Source organism: Entelurus aequoreus, linkage group LG25, assembly GCF_033978785.1.
Source record: "Entelurus aequoreus isolate RoL-2023_Sb linkage group LG25, RoL_Eaeq_v1.1, whole genome shotgun sequence".
In the NCBI taxonomy this organism is placed as follows: Eukaryota; Metazoa; Chordata; class Actinopteri; order Syngnathiformes; family Syngnathidae; genus Entelurus; species Entelurus aequoreus.
This window is the reverse complement of record NC_084755.1, coordinates 30,810,835-30,830,217: the sequence shown is the minus strand read 5'-3', so window position 1 is coordinate 30,830,217 and position 19,383 is coordinate 30,810,835. Positions and strand designations below refer to the sequence as shown.

General features: G+C 39.2%; 1 protein-coding gene across 5 annotated transcripts in view; it reads left to right on the top strand.

Moving 5' to 3' along the window:
* The window catches only part of LOC133642634 (neurabin-2-like), a 130,573-nt gene that overhangs the window by 4,374 nt on the left and 106,816 nt on the right, over positions 1 to 19,383 (top strand). For 3 of the 5 annotated variants that reach the window (XR_009824559.1, XM_062036953.1, XM_062036955.1), the window contains one exon: positions 7,292 to 7,410. The exons of 1 other annotated variant lie outside the window; for it this stretch is intronic. The gene's annotated coding sequence lies outside the window, so the exon portion shown is untranslated. Of the gene's footprint in view, positions 1 to 7,291; positions 7,411 to 9,128; positions 9,231 to 19,383 lie in introns of those variants that run through there. One more of the 5 variants, XM_062036954.1, reaches the window with a different exon arrangement.

The following is a 19,383-nucleotide window of genomic DNA, read 5'->3' as shown; positions in this document are numbered from 1 at the left end:
ACGAATACTAGGGATGTCCGATAATGGCTTTTTTGCCGATATCCGATATTGTCCAACTCTTAATTACCGATACCAATATCAACCGATACCGATATATACAGTCGTGGAATTAACACATTATTATGCCTAATTTGGACAACCAGGTATGGTGAAGATAAGGTCCTTTTTTAAAAAATTAATAAAATAACATTTTCTTGAATAAAAAAGAAAGTAAAACAGTATAAAAACAGTTACATAGAAACTAGTAATTAATGAAAATTAGTAAAATTAACTGTTAAAGTTTAGTACTATTAGTGGACCAGCAGCACGCACAATCATGTGTGCTTACGGACTGTATCCCTTGCAGACTGTATTGATATATAATGTAGGAACCACAATATTAATAACAGAAATAAACAACCCTTTTGTGTGAATGAGTGTAAATGAGGGAGTTTTTTTTTGGGGTTGGTGCACTAATTGTAAGTGTATCTTGTGTTTTTTATGTTGATTTAATTAAAAAAAAAACACAAAAAAAACGATACCGATAATAAAAAAACGATACCGATAATTTCCAATATTACATTTTTAAAGCATGGCTGATATTATCGGACATCTCTAACAAATACACATAGACCAGGGGTGTCAAACGTGCGGGCCGGAACAGGCCCGCAAACAGGTTTTTCCGGTCCGTGGAATGAGTTTGCTAAGTATAAAAATGAGCCGAAATTTTTGATTGAATGAAACTGTTGTTCACTAGATGTCGCAATAGCAATTCATTGTATCTTTGTAGATTATGCGCCATATGTAAAAAAAAAAAAAAAACTACACCACATGTTAGTGCACCAGTCGAGGAAGATGAGCAAACTACATAAATAACATCCTGTAATTTGATTTTGATATTATTTTTTTTATCTTGATGGATTGAAAATTAACACCAATGAGTTGACTGATGAACATTAACACATAAGGGTGTAACGGTACGTGTATTTGTATTGAACCGTTTCGGTACGGGGGGTTCGGTTCGGAGGTGTACCGAACGAGTTTCCACACGGACATATTAAGTAGCGCACCGCACGTTGTGTAAACAATTCACACTGAGACACAACACATGGCATGCTAGCAACGACCGGGCTACGACAACATGCAAAAGCCAAAGCTAGAAGACCCTCCTGCCTCGTTAAGATCTCCCGATTGGGAACACTTTGGCTTTGCGGTGCGATACAACAATGGATAACATCGCTTCAACGAAGAGAAAGACGAACAAACACAGCTCCCACCGCATTCAAGCAGCTTCTCCTCGGCGAGTCAGGCAGGGCTAAAGCAATAACAAATGTTTTTATAGCAGCAGATTTAAGACCATATTGCATTAAAAACTAGATTTTGACCCACTTCTATGGTGGAAGAACAATGAGCCCATATATACTCTTATTGCCAAGTTAGCCAGGCACTACCTCGCCATACCTGCTACCTCCGTGCCCAGTGAAAGGGTATTTTCCACAGCTGGAGACATTGTAACTGCAAGCAGGTCTGCTCTTTCTGCAGACAATGTGGATAAACTGATTTTTCTGGCAAAAAAACATGAAAATTGAGTGAAAGTCACCAGGGTTAAAGGCTGGGGGGGGAAGAAAAGTTAATCTGAGTTGACTTGAAACTGTTTAATGTTGCACTTTTTATATGTAGAAGAAAAGTTTTGTCATTTTATTTAATCTGAGCAACAACTTGAAGCAGTTTAATGTTGCACTTTATATGTGGAAATGTTGCACTTCATATGTGGAAATGTTGCACTTTACATGTAGAAATGTTTTGTTAAGAAACCAATTCTGAGCCTTATCTTATTTAGTTTTTATTTTATACACTACCGTTCTAAAGTTTGGGGTCACATTGAAATGTCCTTATTTTTTAATGAAAAGCACTGTACTTTTCAATGAAGATAACTTTAAACTAGTCTTAACTTTAAAGAAATACACTCTATACATTGCTAATGTGGTAAATGACTATTCTAGCTGCAAATGTCTGGTTTTTGGTGCAATATCTACATAGGTGTATAGAGGCCCATTTCCAGCAACTATCGCTCCAGTGTTCTAATGGTACAATGTGTTTGCTCAATGGCTCAGAAGGCTAATTGATGATTAGAAAACCCTTGTGCAATCATGTTTACACATGTGAAAACACTTTAGCTTGTTACAGAAGCTACAAAACTGATCTTCCTTTGAGCAGATTGAGTTTCTGGAGCATCACATTTGTGGGGTCAATTAAACGCTCAAAATGGCCGGAAAAAGAGAACTTTCATCTGAAACTCGACAGTCTATTCTTGTTCTTAGAAATGAAGGCTATTCCACAAAATTGTTTGGGTGACCCCAAACTTTTGAACGGTAGTGTATATGTTGACTGCATTAACCCTGGCAATGGACCCTGTGTGTATATGTATGTTATTGTTATGCTTAGCATTCATGACTGCCTGCTGTTGTTGCACTGATCAGCCTAGTGGTGGCTCACATCTATCACACACACAGCTATTTTAAAGCAATTTTAAAAGGATAAAGCCATTGTTTACCAATTTTGATAAATAAATAACCAGAAAATGTTTATTTTGTTGTTTTCTTACTGTACCGAAAATTAACCGAACCGTGACCTCTAAACCGAGGTACGTACCGAACCGAAATTTTTGTGTACCGTTACACCCTTATTATCACATAATTTATTCAGAAAATATAAATAACGACAAATAAAGATAGAATACTATTAACCGCAACATGTAAGTGTAAAAAAAACAACCCAACAACATGATTTGTACATTTTCAGAATGTGCTCGTTCTATTTTCAAAGAAAGAAAACAATCTGAAGTTGTCTTTATTTTTAAGTTATCGTGCCGTGATTTTACCAGTCCGGCCCACTTGGGAGTAGATTTTTCTCCAACTGGCCCTCGATCGAAAATGAGTTTGACACCCCTGACATAGACGGGACATTGAATAAGTAAAATAAACCACATTTTGAGTGTAATAATAGATGAGAAAATGAACTGAAAATCTCATTAAAAATATACAACATAGAGTTGCAAGTAAAATGTCAATAATGAATAAAGAAAAATATGTTCTTGACCACAAATCACTCCATTTTCTCTAGTGCTCACCAGTGTTACCATATCTGAGTTATTGTGTAGAAATAACTACAAAAGTACACATATTCACTTAGCATGTGCAAAGAAAGAAAGACGAGAACAGGTTCAATGCGGCCCGCGAGATGAGTTTGCTAAGTGTAAATTTGAGCTGCATTTTTAAATGAAAGACACTGCTGTTTTAAATGTGTCCACTGGATGTCGCAATAGCAATTCTGTTAGGCATGCAAACAGTTTATATCGGGACTGCGCATTCTAAGTCCATTGTGTTCTTCCTGGTGTTTTGGAAACTGCACCAATTTTTTCCCTCAGAATTTTCAACTAACTGAAAGTGTTTGGTCAAGAGGATTATTTGTGATGTGTACATTTTCACAATGTGCTTGTTCTAATTTGGGCCAAAGTAAATCAAAGAGAATAATCTGTAGTTGTCATTGTTGTGTTTTTAAGTTATTATGCCATGATTTTACCCGTCCGGTCCACGTGGGAATAGATTTTCCTCCAAGCGGCCCCTGAGCTAAAATAAGTTTGACACCCCTGAGCTAGAATACTACATAAAGAGTGATAGACACCACCGTTGACATGCTTCCCACAAAAGTCATCATTTCTCTGTGATTGTTGGTCCAAAGCAGGGGTCACCAACGCGGTGCCCGCGGGCACCAGGTAGCCCGTAAGGACCAGATGAGTAGCCCGCTGGCCTGTTCTAAAAATAGCTCAAATAGCAGCACTTACCAGTGAGCTGCCTCTATTTTTTAAATTTTATTTATTTACTAGCAAGCTGGTCTCGCTTTGCCCGACATTTTTAATTCTAAGAGAGACAAAACTCAAATAGAATTTGAAAATCCAAGAAAATATTTTAAAGACTTGGTCTTCACTTGTTTAAATAAATTCATTAATTTTTTTACTTTGCTTCTTATAACTTTCTGAAAGACAATTTTAGAGAAAAAATACAACCTTAAAATGATTTTAGGATTTTTAAACACATATACCTTTTTACCTTTTAAATTCCTTCCTCTTCTTTCCTGACAATTTAAATCAATGTTCAAGTAAATTTATTTTTTTTATTATAAAGAATAATAAATACATTTTAATTTAATTCTTCATTTTAGCTTCTGTTTTTTCGACGAAGAATATTTGTGAAATATTTCTTCAAACTTATGATTAAAATTCAAAAAAATTATTCTGGCAAATCTAGAAAATCTGTAGAATCAAATTTAAATCTTATTTCAAAGTCTTTTGAATTTCTTTCAAAATTTTTGTTCTGGAAAATCTAGAAGAAATAATGATTTGTCTGTTAGAAATATAGCTTGGTCCAATTTGTTATATATTCTAACAAAGTGCAGATTTGATTTTAACCTATTTAAAACATGTCATCAAAATTCTAAAATTAATCTTAATCAGGAAAAATTACTAATGATGTTCCATAAATTATTTAATTTTTTCAGAAAGATTCGAATTAGCTAGTTTTTCTCTTCTTTTTTTCTGTTGAATTTTGAATTTTAAAGAGTCGAAATTGAAGATATACTATGTTTCAAATTTAATTGTAATTTTTTTCGTGTTTTCTCCTCTTTTAAACCGTTCAATTAAGTGTAAATATCATTAATTAATAATAATAAAATAGAGTAAAAGGTAAATTGAGCAAATTGGCTATTTCTGGCAATTTATTTAAGTGTTTTTAAACTGGTAGCCCTTCGCATTAATCAGTACCCAAGAAGTAGCTCTTGGTTTCAAAAAGGTTGGTGACCCCTGGTCCAAAGCTAATAAAGATTTTGTCAAAATGAGGATGAATGTTGGAGTGCCTACAGGTCACCAAATACGGCCTGAAAATTATACAAAAAAAGCATTTTTTATTGTAAGTTTAGGAGCTGGAGTACACTACATTGCCAAAAGTATTTGGCCACCTATCCAAATGATCAGAATCAGAATTGGAGCGGGCCCCTTCCTCTTCCAACATGACTGTGCACCAGTGCACAAAGCAAGGTCCATAAAGGCATGGATGACAGAGTCTGGTGTGGATGAACTTGACTGGCCTGCACAGAGTCCTGACCTGAACCCGATGGGATGAATTAGAACGGAGACTGAGAGCCAGGCCTCATCAGTGTGTGACCTCACCAAAGCGCTTTTGGAAGAATGGTGGAAAATTCCTATAAACACACTCTGCAACCTTGTGGACAGCCTTCCCAGAAGAGTTGAAGCTGTAATAGCTGCAAAAGGTGGACCGACATCACATTGAACCCTATGGGTTAGGAATGGGATGGCACTTCAAGTTCATATGTGAATCAAGGCAGGTGGCCAAATATGTTTGCCAATATAGTGTATGTTTAGAACTATATACAAACCCCGTTTCCATATGAGTTGGGAAATTGTGTTGGATGTAAATATTCAACCCGTATTCAATAGAATGCACTACAAAGACAAGATATTTGATATTCAAACTTTGCAAATAATAATTAACTTAGAATTTCATGGCTGCAAAAGTTTAGTTGGGAAAGGGCATGTTCACCACTGTGTTACATCACCTTTTCTTTTAACAACACTCAGTAAACGTTTGGGAACTGAGGAGACACATTTTTGAAGCTTCTCAGGTGGAATTCTTTCCCATTCTTGCTTGATGTACAGCTTAAGTTGTTCAACAGTCAGGGTTGGTCTCCCTTGTGCTATTTTAGGCTTCATAATGCGCCACACATTTTCAATGGGAGACAGGTCTGGACTACAGGCAGGCCAGTCTAGTACCCGCACTCTTTTCCTATGAAGCCACGTTGATGTAACATGTGGCTTGGCATTGTCTTGCTGAAATAAGCAGGGGCGTCCATGGTAACGTTGCTTGGATGGCAACATATGTTGCTCCAAAACCTGTATGTACCTTTCAGCATTAATGGTGCCTTCACAGATGTGTAAGTTACCCATGTCTTGGGCACTAATACACCCCCATACCATCACACATGCTGGCTTTTCAACTTTGCGCCTGTAACAATCCGGATGGTTCTTTTCCTCTTTGGTCCGGAGGACACGACGTCCACAGTTTCCAAAAACAATTTGAAATGTGGACTCGTCAGACCACAGAACACTTTTCCACTTTGTATCAGTCCATCTTAGATGAGCTCAGGCCCAGCGAAGCAGACGGCGTTTCTGGGTGTTGTTGATAAACGGTTTTCGCCTTGCGTAGGAGAGTTTTAACTTGCACTTACAGATGTAGCGACCAACTGTAGTTACTGACATTGGGTTTCTGAAGTGTTCCTGTGCCCATGTGGTGATATCCTTTACACACTGATGTCGCTTGTTGATGCAGTACAGCCTGAGGGATCGAATGTCACGGGCTTAGCTGCTTACGTGCAGTGATTTCTCCAGATTCTCTGAACCCTTTGATGATATTACGGAGCGTAGATGGTGAAATCCCTAAATTCCTTGCAATAGCTGGTTGAGAAAGGTTTTTCTTAAACTGTTCAACAATTTGCTCACGCATTTGTTGACAAAGTGGTGACCCTCGCCCCATCCTTGTTTGTGAATGACTGAGCATTTCATGGAATCTACTTTTATACCCAATAATGGCACCCACCTGTTCCCAATTTGCCTGTTCACCAGTGGGATGTTCCAAATAAGTGTTTGATGAGCATTCTTCAACTTTATCAGTATTTATTGCCACCTTTCCCAACTTCTTTGTCACGTGTTGCTGGCATCAAATTCTAAAGTTAATGATTATTTGCAAAAAAAAAAAAAAAGTTAATCAGTTTGAACATTAAATATGTTGTGTGTGTAGCATATTCAACTGAATATGGGTTGAAAATGATTTGCAAATCATTGTATTCCGTTTATATTTACATCTAACACAATTTCCCAACTCATATGGAAACGGGGTTTGTATATATAGATGGAACATTTTGGTTTATTTTGTCATAAAAAACTATGATCAAAACGACAGCAATTGCATGCATCCAGGCACATTTGCACACGTCCTTGGCAGCAATCATGGCACCTGTTTAGTTGGCCATACTCTCTTCAGACACCACTCTGACCTTAAATTTAATTGTTTTGAGCCACATTCATTGTGTGCAATGTTTGCTGTGGATTTTTTAATTTCTATATGTGTGAACATCTGTAGTTTATTGTGTTAATGTACTAATACTAAACCATTTTATTTGTGTAAAATACACAATGGACGTTATACTTTAGTAAAGTTTATTTTATGCTTATATTTTTTAGTCTTACGAACCTAAATGAAGGAAGAAGTGTAAAGAAATACAACCGAGGAAGGAAAAGAATGCAAGAGATGGAACATCAATCCTCAACAAAACTTCTGGAGCTTCTGTTTCTTCATGCTGGTAACTATTTGCACACGCTAGTAACGAGTAGCGAAGGCAGCATAATGAATTTATTGACAGTGCAGTATATGATGTGTTTACTTTGCAATCAAGTCTCAAAAGAATGTAACTTGCGGAGGCACTTTCTTATGAAAAAACTTTACAAAATCCATAAAATAAACTAAAACAGATTGGATTATATTAAGATTTTGTGTAAATAATTTAAATAATAAAAACATGTCTCAGTTAATAAAGTGTTATATGCTGCCACAGCCAAAATAAATTACTTAAATTATTAACCCGAGTTGACTGGTATTGACCAAAAATATTATGTTAGTAGTGGTCTGCATCAGTCAAAGTAATTCAAATATATTTACTTGAATATGATTCCATACATTTAGTAATACGTGTACTGTACACACCCGCTTACATACTGCATCAACACACACACTTAACCTAAATGAATTTTTTAAAACTATTTTTTAAAATTTATTTTCAACTATTGCAACCACTCTCCTAACAAATTATTAATGACAGGAAGATAAATAATCAGAAACGCTCGCGATAAGACTAGAAATTATCAACAAAAATCAGGTCAATTCATTTGAACAGGATTTCGATACATTTCGCCAGCAGATAACACCAAACATCTCTTTTGTGAGCCAAAGGTTGCACACCGTATCAGGTACAGTTTTTCAAGAAAGTTCAATGGCTTTGTGATTTCCCCCCTTTAATTTGTTGATTAAGATTATAATCAGAATAAAACATAGGATATATATTTTAGGGATTTTTTATTTATTTATTAAATCAATCAACAAACTTATTTGTGAACAATATATACTATAGTGATGGGTCAAACGATACTGAAGCATCAATGCCTTATGAAACACAACTAGTGATACTGCGTCCCTCGATGGCTTGATGTGTGTGTGTCACTTTAAGAAGAAAAAAAATCATGTGACCGATACAGCTGCCTTGTTTATCAGAAAGCGCTTATTTAATCTCACAAATCGGTGCATTTTAAACTTATTGCGCCAATTAAGGTAAATGTTTTTCTTTTCCTGCAAAAAAAAAAAAAGGGAGAATACAATACTAAAAAAGGGAGAAATACTAATAAAAGCAACAATATCAGTAATATTAATTAAAAAAAAACCAAAAAAAAAACCCCATGTCCCTTTAGGGGCTCCGTATTTAATCTCACAAATCGGTGCATTTTAAATTTATTGCGCCAATTAAGGTAAATGTTTTCCTTTTCCTGCAAAAAAAAAAAGAAGGGATAATACAATACTAAAAAAGGGAGAAATACTAACAAAAGAAACAATATCAGTAATATTAATTAAATAAAAGAGAAGCTGTTTCAATGTTTAAATATAAGCATTGATTCTTAAAAAAAAATCGAATAAAAAAAAAAGTACTTAAAAATATACTTTTAAATGGATTTAGTATGGGAATAAATAAAAATTGCAAAAAAAAAAAACCCACGTAAAATATACTGGTATCAATAGTATCGATTTTTGGGTCGATCCGACTAGTACAGATGTGCTATTTGTTTACCTTTTGAATTAGCTTTATTTGGACACTTTTTATATATACGTAATGAATAATGAATCAATATTTTTGTGGATTATTGGGCTGGAATGTAAGACAAAACAAAAGGAGAGGATGTTAAGATAAGATAAGATAAGGGGATGGAGGAAAGCAGATGATGGGAGGGGGAAGAAGAGGAGGAGGAGGAGCAGAAGGGAGGAAGGCTGTCGGGGTGTCGAGCAGCCAGGAGGACTCAGTCGGTAGCAGCGGACGAAGCGGGACAATGGACGGAGCGAACACCGCCGGATAGAACGGTAAGGCTGCCCGAACGAGGCGTGCGTCCGACGGCGTGACGGCTGCCCGACGAGGAGCCATATTGTCCGCGAAGACGGGGGGGGAAGGAAGGAAGGAAGCGACACGGCTGAGCGGGGCCTGTGGCTCCTCTCTGAGCCCGCCTCCTGGCTGCTCCTAACCCGGCGCCGGTGACACGTTATTACTCCTCGTTTATGCTCTATAACAGCCATATTCTCCCTCTATTCTCGTCCTCTTCGGCGCACGTTTAAGGGATGCCAGGGCATTTATTGACGCGTTTCGAAACAACGAATACAGCCGATTTGTGATCAATACAACAGGCAACTCAATCCCGGTGTTTTTTTTAGCGTGGCGTTTTGATAATCGACGTCAAAGTGGGAATATGTAGTTTTTCAATGGGAGTTCGTAGCGTGCAGCAGCACTAGATGCTCCCAGTGTGTGTGCACACAGCACAAGGCCAGCAGGCCTGCGAGTTTTCCTGCACTTAAACACGGACTGTGGAATAGATGCACGCATTGTGTTTTCCATAATGCGTCCTCTGTTTCATGCTGTGCAGGCAGCATATTCAAAGACAGATGATACATTTGGCTATGACCCCCATGCTGTCTGCTTGCGTCACGCTTCAGTGTCTTAGGCTGCCTTCACACTCCAGTCCAGTCTAGTCCAGTCCAGTCCTAGTGGTCTTCAAGGTTTTCCTGGCCAGGGACCCCCAAACTGCGAGAAGGAAGCCCCTATTTATATATCTTGCATGAAATCATGATTTCATTGTACATTAAAGGCCTACTGAAACCCACTACTACCGACCACACAGTCTGATAGTTTATATATCAATGATGAAATCTTAACATTGAAACACATGCCAATACGGCCGGGTTAACTTATAAAGTGCAATTTTAAAATTCCCCCCACACTTCCGGTTGAAAAACTCCTTTGGATATGATTTATGCGCGTGACGTCACAAAATCCACGGAAGTGGTTGGACCCCATCGGACCCGATACAAAAAGCTCTTGTTTTCTTCGACAAAATTCCACAGTATTCTGGACATCTGTGTTGGTGAATCTTTTGCAATGTGTTTAATGAACAATGGAGGCTGCAAAGAAGAACGTTGTAGGTGGGATCGATCGGTGTATTAGCGGCTAAGTACAATACTTACAGCAACACAACAAGGACTACTTACTACGCCTAGCCGATGCTTGCCGCCAAACACACGGATGAAGTCCTTCGTCGCGCCGTCGATCGCTGGAACGCAGGTGAGCACGGCTGTTGATGGGAAGATGAGGGCTGGCTGGCGTAGGTGGAGCGCTAATGTTTTTATCATAGTTCTGTGAGGTCCGGTTGCTAAGTTGCTAAATTAGCCTTAGCGTCGTTAGCAACAGCATTGTTAATTCTTACCAGGCTGAGAATTTTTAACCGTGTAGTTACATGTACATGGTTTTATAGTATTGTTGATCTTCTGTCTATCCTTCCAGTCAGGGGTTTATTTATTTTGTTTCTATCTTCATTTGACAACGATGCTATCACGTTAGCTCAGTAGCTAAGTGTGTCACCAATGTATTGTCGTGGAGATAAAAGTCACGGAAGTATTCGTACCCAACGTGTCACCGTACAAACTGCTCTGTTTTCATCGAACAATTCCACAGTATTCTGGACATCTGTGTTGGTGAATCTTTTGCAATTTGTTTAATGGACAATGGAGACTGCAAAGAAGAAAGTTGTAGGTGGGATCGGTGTATTAGCGGCTGGAGGTTGTGTTGTGTTTGAGCTGGATAGCAGACGCACTACCGTGAGTACAGCTTTGGCTTCCAAACATTTGATCGCTTGCCCGTACGTGCGTGTCGCTATGTGCATGTCACGTACGTAACTTTGGGGAAATATATGTTTCTTTGTCGACTCTGATGGCGGCCGGGGTGTCGTCGAAAGCTACAATGCCCGCCGCCGCCGCTCCGTAGTTAGCTTCAATTGTTAAGCTTCGCCAAGCTGGAAATTATTAACCGTGTAATTACATGTTCATGGTTTAATAGTATTGTTGATCTTCTGTCTATCCTTCCAGTCAGGGGTTTTTTTCTTTAGTTTCTATCTGCATTTGAGCCCGATGCTATCACGTTAGCTCCGTAGCTAAAGTGCGTCAACGATGTATTGTCGTGGAGATAAAAGTCACTGTGAATGTCCATTTCGCGTTCTCGACTCTCATTTTCAAGAGGATATAGTATCCGAGGTGGTTTAAAATACAAATCCGTGATCCACAATAGAAAAAAGAGAGTGTGTGGAATCCAATGAGACCTTGTACCTAAGTTACAGTCGGAGCGAAAAAAGATACACCTTGCACTGCCTCTCTAGTCCTTCACTCTAACGTTCCTCATCCACAAATCTTTCATCCTCGCTCAAATTAATGGGGTAATCGTCGCTTTCTCGGTCCGAATCGCTCTCGCTCCATTGTAAACAATGGGGAATTGTGAGGAATCCTTCCTCCTGAGACGTCACGCTACTTCCGGTATAGGCAAGGCTTTTTTTTATCAGGACCAAAAGTTGCGAACTTTATCGTCGTTGTTCTATACTAAATCCTTTCAACAAAAATATGGCAATATCGCAAAATGATCAAGTATGACACATAGAATGGATCTGCTATCCCCGTTTAAATAAAAAAAAAATTCATTTCAGTAGGCCTTTAAGCTGATTCTAAAGCAGTGGTTCTTAACCTTGTTGGAGGTACCGAACCCCACCAGTTTCATATGCGCATTCACCGAACCCTTCTTTAGTGAAAAATAAATTTTTTTTTTTTTTCAAATTCAAGACAAATGTATATGTTTTTGGTAACACTTCAGTATGGGGAACATTTTCTAAGTAACAAAGACTTAATTTAGAGTTATTTGGTTAGGGTTAGGGCCAGGGTTAGAGGGTTAGGGTTATAATAAGGCCATGTCGAATAAGGCATTAATAAGTACTTAATAATGACTAGTTAAAGGCCTACTGAAATGAATTTTTATTTATTTAAACGGGGATAGCAGATCCATTCTATGTGTCATACTTGATCATTTCGCGATATTGCCATATTTTTGCTGAAAGGATTTAGTACAGAACATCGACGATAAAGTAAGCAAGTTTTGGTCACTGATAAAAAAAAGCCTTGCCCCTTTACCGGAAGTAGCGTGACGTCACAGGAGCTAGTATTCCTCACAATTCCCCATTGTTTACACCAGCAGCGAGAGCGATTCTGACCGAGAAAGCAACGATTACCCCATTAATTTGAGCCAGGATGAAAAATTAGTGGATGAGGAACGTAAGAGTGAAGGACTAGAGTGCAGTGCAGGACGTATCTTTTTTCGCTCTGACCATAACTTAGGTACAGGGGTTCATTGGATTCCACACTTTCTCCTTTTTCTATTGTGGATCACGGATTTGTATTTTAAACCACCTCGGATACTATATCCTCTTGAAAATGAGAGTCGAGAACGCGAAATGGACATTCACAGTGACTTTTATCTCCACGACCATACATCGGCGAAACACTTTAACTACGGAGCTAACGTGATGGCATCGGGCTTAACTGCAGATAGAAACAAAAGAAATAAACCCCTGACTGGAAGGATAGACAGAAGATCAACAATACTATTAAACCATGGACCTGTAACTACACGGTTAATGCTTTCCAGCCTTAACAATGCTGTTGCTAACGACGCCATTGAAGCTAACTTAGCTACGGGACCTCACAGAGCTATGATAAAAACATTAGCTATCCACCTACGCCAGCCAGCCCTCATCTGCTCATCAACACCCGTGCTCACCTGCGTTCCAGCGATCGACGGCGCGACGAAGGACTTCACCCGATCATCGATGCGGTCGGCGGCTAGCGTCGCATAGCGCGTCTGCTATCCAACTCAAAGTCCTCCTGGTTGTGTTCATGCAGCCAGCCGCTAATACACCGATCCCACCTACAACTTTCTTCTTTGCAGTCTTCATTGTTCATTAAACAAATTGCAAAAGATTCACCAACACAGATGTCCAGAATACTGTGGAATTTTGCGATGAAAACAGAGCTGTTTGTATTGGATACAATGTGTCCCAATACTTCCGTTTCAACCATTGACGTCACGCGCATACGTCATCATACATAGGCGTTTTCAACCGGAAGTTTCGCGGGAAATTTTAAATTGCACTTTATAAGTTAACCCGGCCGTATTGGCATGTGTTGCAATGTTAAGATTTCATCATTGATATATAAACTATCAGACTGCGTGGTCGGTAGTAGTGGCTTTCAGTAGGCCTTTAAAAGCCAATATGTTACTAATTTGCATGTTAATAAGCAACTAAATAATGGTTAATATGTTCCGCATACTAAAGTGTTATGTTTTTTTACTGGTGCACAAAATGAACCGTGCATAAACATCACCTTGTTCAAAGAACAAAACCAACACAGTGCATAAACTCACAACAAATTACACACCTGCAAATCAGTGTGACTTCTGCTGTTGTCGTATCCGTAATACGCCGATAGGGAGAAGTTTTTATTTACACGATGAGTCAGGTGTGTCTTGACCTCCGCCGAACCCCTGAGCCCCGACTCACCAAACCCCTAGGGTTCGATCAAACCCAGGTTAAGAACCACTGTTCTAAAGGTACCTTGTTATTGTGCTATACTATCCATTCATACATTTTCTACCACTTGTCCCTTTCAGGGTAGCGGGGGGTGCTGGAGCCTATCTTAGCTGCATTCGGGCGGAAGGCGGGGTAATAATAATAATAGCAGATTTTATTTGTAAAAAGCACTTTACATTGAGTAAACAACCTCAAAGTGCTACAGTGTATTAAAAAAATAAAAATACATAAAAACTAGAACAGCCAAATAGCTAGAACTAGTATGCATATAGCTTAAAAAAGGCTTTTTTAAAAAGATGGGTTTTTAGGCCTTTTTTAAAAGCATCCACAGTCTGTGGTGCCCTCAGGTGGTCAGGGAGAGCGTTCCACAGACTGGGAGCGGCGAAGCAGAAAGCCTGGTCTCCCATTGTTCATAGCTTTGTAGCTTTGCTGGAGCCTATCTCAGCTGCATTCGGGTGGAAGGCGGGGTAATAATAATAATAATAATAGATTTTATTTGTAAAAAGCACTTTACATTGAGTAAACAACCTCAAAGTGCTGCAGTGTATTAAAAAAATAAAAAGATAATAAAAAATAAAATAAAATAAAAACTAGAACAGCCAAATAGCTATAACTAGTATGCATATATCTAAAAAAAGAAGGCTTTTTTAAAAAGAAGGGTTTTTAACCCTTTTTTTAAAAGCATCCACAGTCTGTGGTGCCCTCAGGTGGTCAGGGAGAGCGTTCCACAGACTAGGAGCGGCGGAGCAGAAAGCCCGGTCTCCCATTGTTCGTAGCTTTGTCCTTGGAGGTTGGAGGAGGTTTCACCCTGGACAAGTCGCCACCTCATCACAGATATTGAAATAACAGTATTGTGCCTCTAATAGCTAGCTGACAGCTATATAGCCAATCGCCATCTGACAACCAGAGCGCTAATCGTTAGCTGACAATTAAAGCGCTAATCGGTAGCTGACCACTAGGGTGTTAATAGCTAGCTGGCAACTGGAGCTATAATCGCTTGCTGGCAACTAGCTCACTAATCACTAGCTGACAACTGGAGCGCTAATTGCTAGCTAACAACCAGCACGCCAATGGATATCTGACAGCTAGGGCATTAATCGCTAGCTGACAACTAGAGCGCTAATCGATAGCTAGCAACTAGAGCGTTAATTGCTAGCTAGCAACTAGAGCGCTAATGGCTATTTGACAACCAGGGCGTTAATCGCTAGCTGGCAATTAGAGCGCTAATCGCTTGCTGGCAACTAGCTCACTAATCACTAGCTGAGAACTGGAGCGTGAATCGCTAGCTAGCAACAAGAGCGTTAATTGCTAGCTAACAAACCAGCACGCCAATGGCTATCTGACAACTAGAGCACTAATTGATAGCTAGCAACTAGAGTGTTAATCGCTAGCTAGCAACTACAGCGCTAATTGCTATTTGACAACCAGGGCGTTAATCGCTGGCTGGCAATTAGAGCGCTAATCGCTTGCTGGCAACTAGCTCACTAATCACTAGCTGAGAACTGGAGCGTGAATCGCTAGCTAGCAACAAGAGCGCTAATTGCTAGCTAACGACCAGCACACCAATGGCGAGCTGACAACTAGGGGCGTTAAGCGCAAGCTGGCAACTAGAGCGATAATTGTTAGCTGGTTACTAAAACTCTTAATTTCTAGCTAGCATCTAGCGGGCTAATCGCTAGCTAAGCTAGAGCTTACAACTAAAGTGCTAGTCGCTAGCCGGCAACCAGCACGCCAATGGCTATATGACAGCTAGGGCGTTAATCGCTAGTTGGCAGCTACAGCGCTAATCGCTTGCTGGCAACTAGAAGGCTAATCACTAGCTGACAACTACAGCGCTAATCGCTGGCTAGCAACTACAGTGATGATCGCTAGCTTACAACAAAAGCGCTAGTCGCTCGCTGATAACCAACACATGCCAATGGCTATCTGACAGCTAGGGCATTAATCACTAGCTGACAACTTGAGCGCTAATCGATAGCTAGCAATTAGAACGTTAATCACTAGCTTGCAACTATAGCGCTAATTGCTATTTGACAACTAGGGTGTTAATCGCTAGCTGGCAACTGGAGCTCTAATCGCTAGCTGGCAATTAGAGCGCTAATCGCTTGCTGGCAACTAGCTCACTAATCACTAGCTGACAACTGGAGCTTGAATCGCTAGTTAGCAACTAGAGTGCTAATTGCTAGCTAACGACCAGCACACCAATGGCTAGCTGGCAACTACAGCGATAATTGTTAGCTGGTTACTAAAACTCTTAATTTCTAACTGGCATCTAGCGCGCTAATCGCTAGCTAAGCTAGAGCTTACAACCAAAGTGCTAGTCGCTAGCCGACAACCATGGCTATATGACAGCTAGCGCGTTAATCGCTAGCTGGCAACTACAGCGCTAATCGTTTGCTGGCAACTAGAAGGCTAATCACTAGCAGACAACTACAGCGCTAATCGCTGGTTAGCAACTACAGTTATAATCGCTACCTTACAACAAAAGCGCTAGTCGCTAGCTGACAACCAGCACGCCAATGGCTATCTGACAGCTAGGACGTTAATTGCTAGCTGACAACTAGAGCGCTAATCACTAGCTGACAACTAGAGCACTAATCGCTTGCTGGCAACTAGCTCACTAATCACTAGCTGACAATTGGAGCGTGAATCGCTAGTTAGCAACTAGAGCGCTAATCGCTAGCTTACAACTAAAGTGCTAGTCGCTAGCCGGCAACCAGCACGCCAATGGCCATATGACAGCTAGGGCGTTAATCGCTAGCTGGCAGCTACAGCCCTAATCGCTTGCTGGCAACTAGAAGGCTAATCACTAGCAGACAACTACAGCGCTAATCGTTTGCTGGCAACTAGCTCATTAATCACTAGCTGACAACTGGAACGTGAATCGCTAGATAGCAACTAGAGTGATAATCGCTACCTTACAACAAAAGCGCTAGTCGCTAGCTATATATATATATATATATATATATATATATATATATATATGTATATATATATATATATATATATATATATATATGTATTAGAGATGTCCGATAATGGCTTTTTTGGCGATTTCCGATATTGTCCAACTCTTAAATACCGATTCCGATATCAACCGATACCGATATATACAGTCGTGGAATTAACACATTATTATGCCTAATTTTGTTGTGATGCCCCGCTGGATGCATTAAACAATGTAACAAAGTTTTCCAAAATAAATCAACTCAAGTTATGGAAAAAAATAGCAACATGGCACTGCCATATTTATTAGTGAAGTCACAAAGTGCATAATTTTTTTTAACATGCCTCAAAACAGCAGCTTGGAATTTGGGACATGCTCTTCCTGAGAGAGCATGAGGAGATTGAGGTGGGCGGGGTTGAGGTGGGGGGGTTGGTGGTAGCGGAGGGTGTATATTGTAGCGTCCCGGAAGAGTTAGTGCTGCAAGGGGTTCTGGGTATTTGTTCTGTTGTGTTTATGTTGTGTTACGGTGCGGATGTTCTCCCGAAATGTGTTTGTCATTGTTCTTTGGTGTGGGTTCACAGTGTGGCGCATATTTGTAACAGTGTTAAAGTTGTTTATACGGCCACCCTCAGTGTGACCTGTATGGCTGTTGACCAAGTATGCATTGCATTCACTTGTGAGTGTGTGAAAAGCCGTAGATGTTTTGTGACTGGGCCGGCACGCAAAGGCAGTGCCTTTAAGGTTTATTGGCGCTCTGTACTTCTCCCTACGTCCGTGTACACGGCGGCATTTTAAAAAGTCATACATTTTACTTTTTGAAACCGATACCGATAATTTTGAAAACGATACCGATAATTTCCGATATTGCATTTTAAAGCATTTATCGGCCGATAATATCGGCAGTCCGATATTATCAGACATCCCTAATTGAAAGTATCGAAATACATTTTGGTACCGGTTCCGCCCGGAAAAACACGAGTAATGACGTCGCGGCTATCGTCGACAAATATAGTTGTTGGCGACAAATGTTATTGTCGACTAATCGTTGGAGCCCTAATGGACACAACCTTTTGTTATTCAAGTGGGAGGCATGATTTATAACCCAGCAAATACTTTTACCAACTCGCCACACAGGCGAGAATATATTAATATATTTCATGCTTCAATGTGTACAGCTGCGCCCAAAATATGTACAAAATTGAATCCGTCCCAAAATGATGTGGGTGTGTCTTATCAAATAGGTGCTCTCCCCAGCCCGGAAATGAAGGTAGTTAACTCTCGGTAATCAATGTGCAGTGTTTTTAAAAGTAGTTCCTCGGCGTTAGCTCTTATAATAACAACGACGCTAATACTGGGTTAATTTGCAGGTCACGGCATGTAAATGTTTTTTTAGAGGGGCTTAATAGGCTGAATAGATGCATTGTTACCTGTTTAATACGAGCCATATGTTATCATTTAGATTACACATAAAAGAGAAGGGATTGTGGATGATAGGCAACATTTCAATAAAATGCAGCTCCCTTTTAAGGTTGCAAACAACCCCTTTTACAAAAACTTTTACACATTTAAATTTCAGAACAGTCAGATTATATCAGGCGTGTCAAAATCGTAGTTATGGTTCGCTTGTAACAGTGAATAATATATGAATATAAATGTATAAGAATTACATAATTGCCTATGCATTTGACTGTTTTTTTTATGTACGCTGTAAAAAAAAATCTTAAGATTTGACTGTAAAAAAACTGGCAGCTCAGTCACCAGAAAATATTTGCATGAATATTTGTAAAAATATTTATAACATTTAGAAATGACAAATTACTGTAAATTGAATCGGGGTATCCTAACCATTTTCCACCGCGGGGCCCATCCTTTCCACTACAGAGGGCCCCAGGGCCCACTCAAATATTTACACTGAATTAAGTCATCTTACTCTTGATTTTAATGGTATTCAATGCTATATCTAATCTAAATATTTTCAAATGATATGAAAGCATGCGTTAATATCAAAGATTATTATCAAGGCTTAAGTCAAGTTTATTACAAAAATAAATAATGATCAAATGCACTGCAAAAGAAGGGACTCATAAAAACTGATAACAATAATAATGATATAATAATTAATTAATAATAAAAAATAACAATATATGTGTTTCTTACATAAACTGTCGATATATTTAAAATGCACATTTAAAAACAGCTTCAGCAATTTTTTCGTAATTTTTGCGCTCCAGAAACTTCTCTATGACTTGTTCTGTTTGTTTGGTATTGTCATTACTGCCATAAATGGTGATAAAGTGTATTACAACTGAGTACCATACGGACCACAGCTGAGAAACATATTTTTTTTGGCAGCCCTCTAGGAGGCCCTCACGGCTCAACAATGGGCCCCTGCCCTATGGCTAAGAAACACTGAATTAAATGATAAAATCGGCACCAATGGTTTTTTTACAATAAAATTCCGTCAACTGAGCTGCCAGTTTTTTACCGTGAAATCTGCGGTTAACGGTACTAAAGTTGATTTTATGGCAAAAAAATTAAATTACTGTAAAACGTAATTTTTACAGTGTACAGTTTGATGGATAACTTGTTTGGAGATCTTAAGGCAAGCAGATAT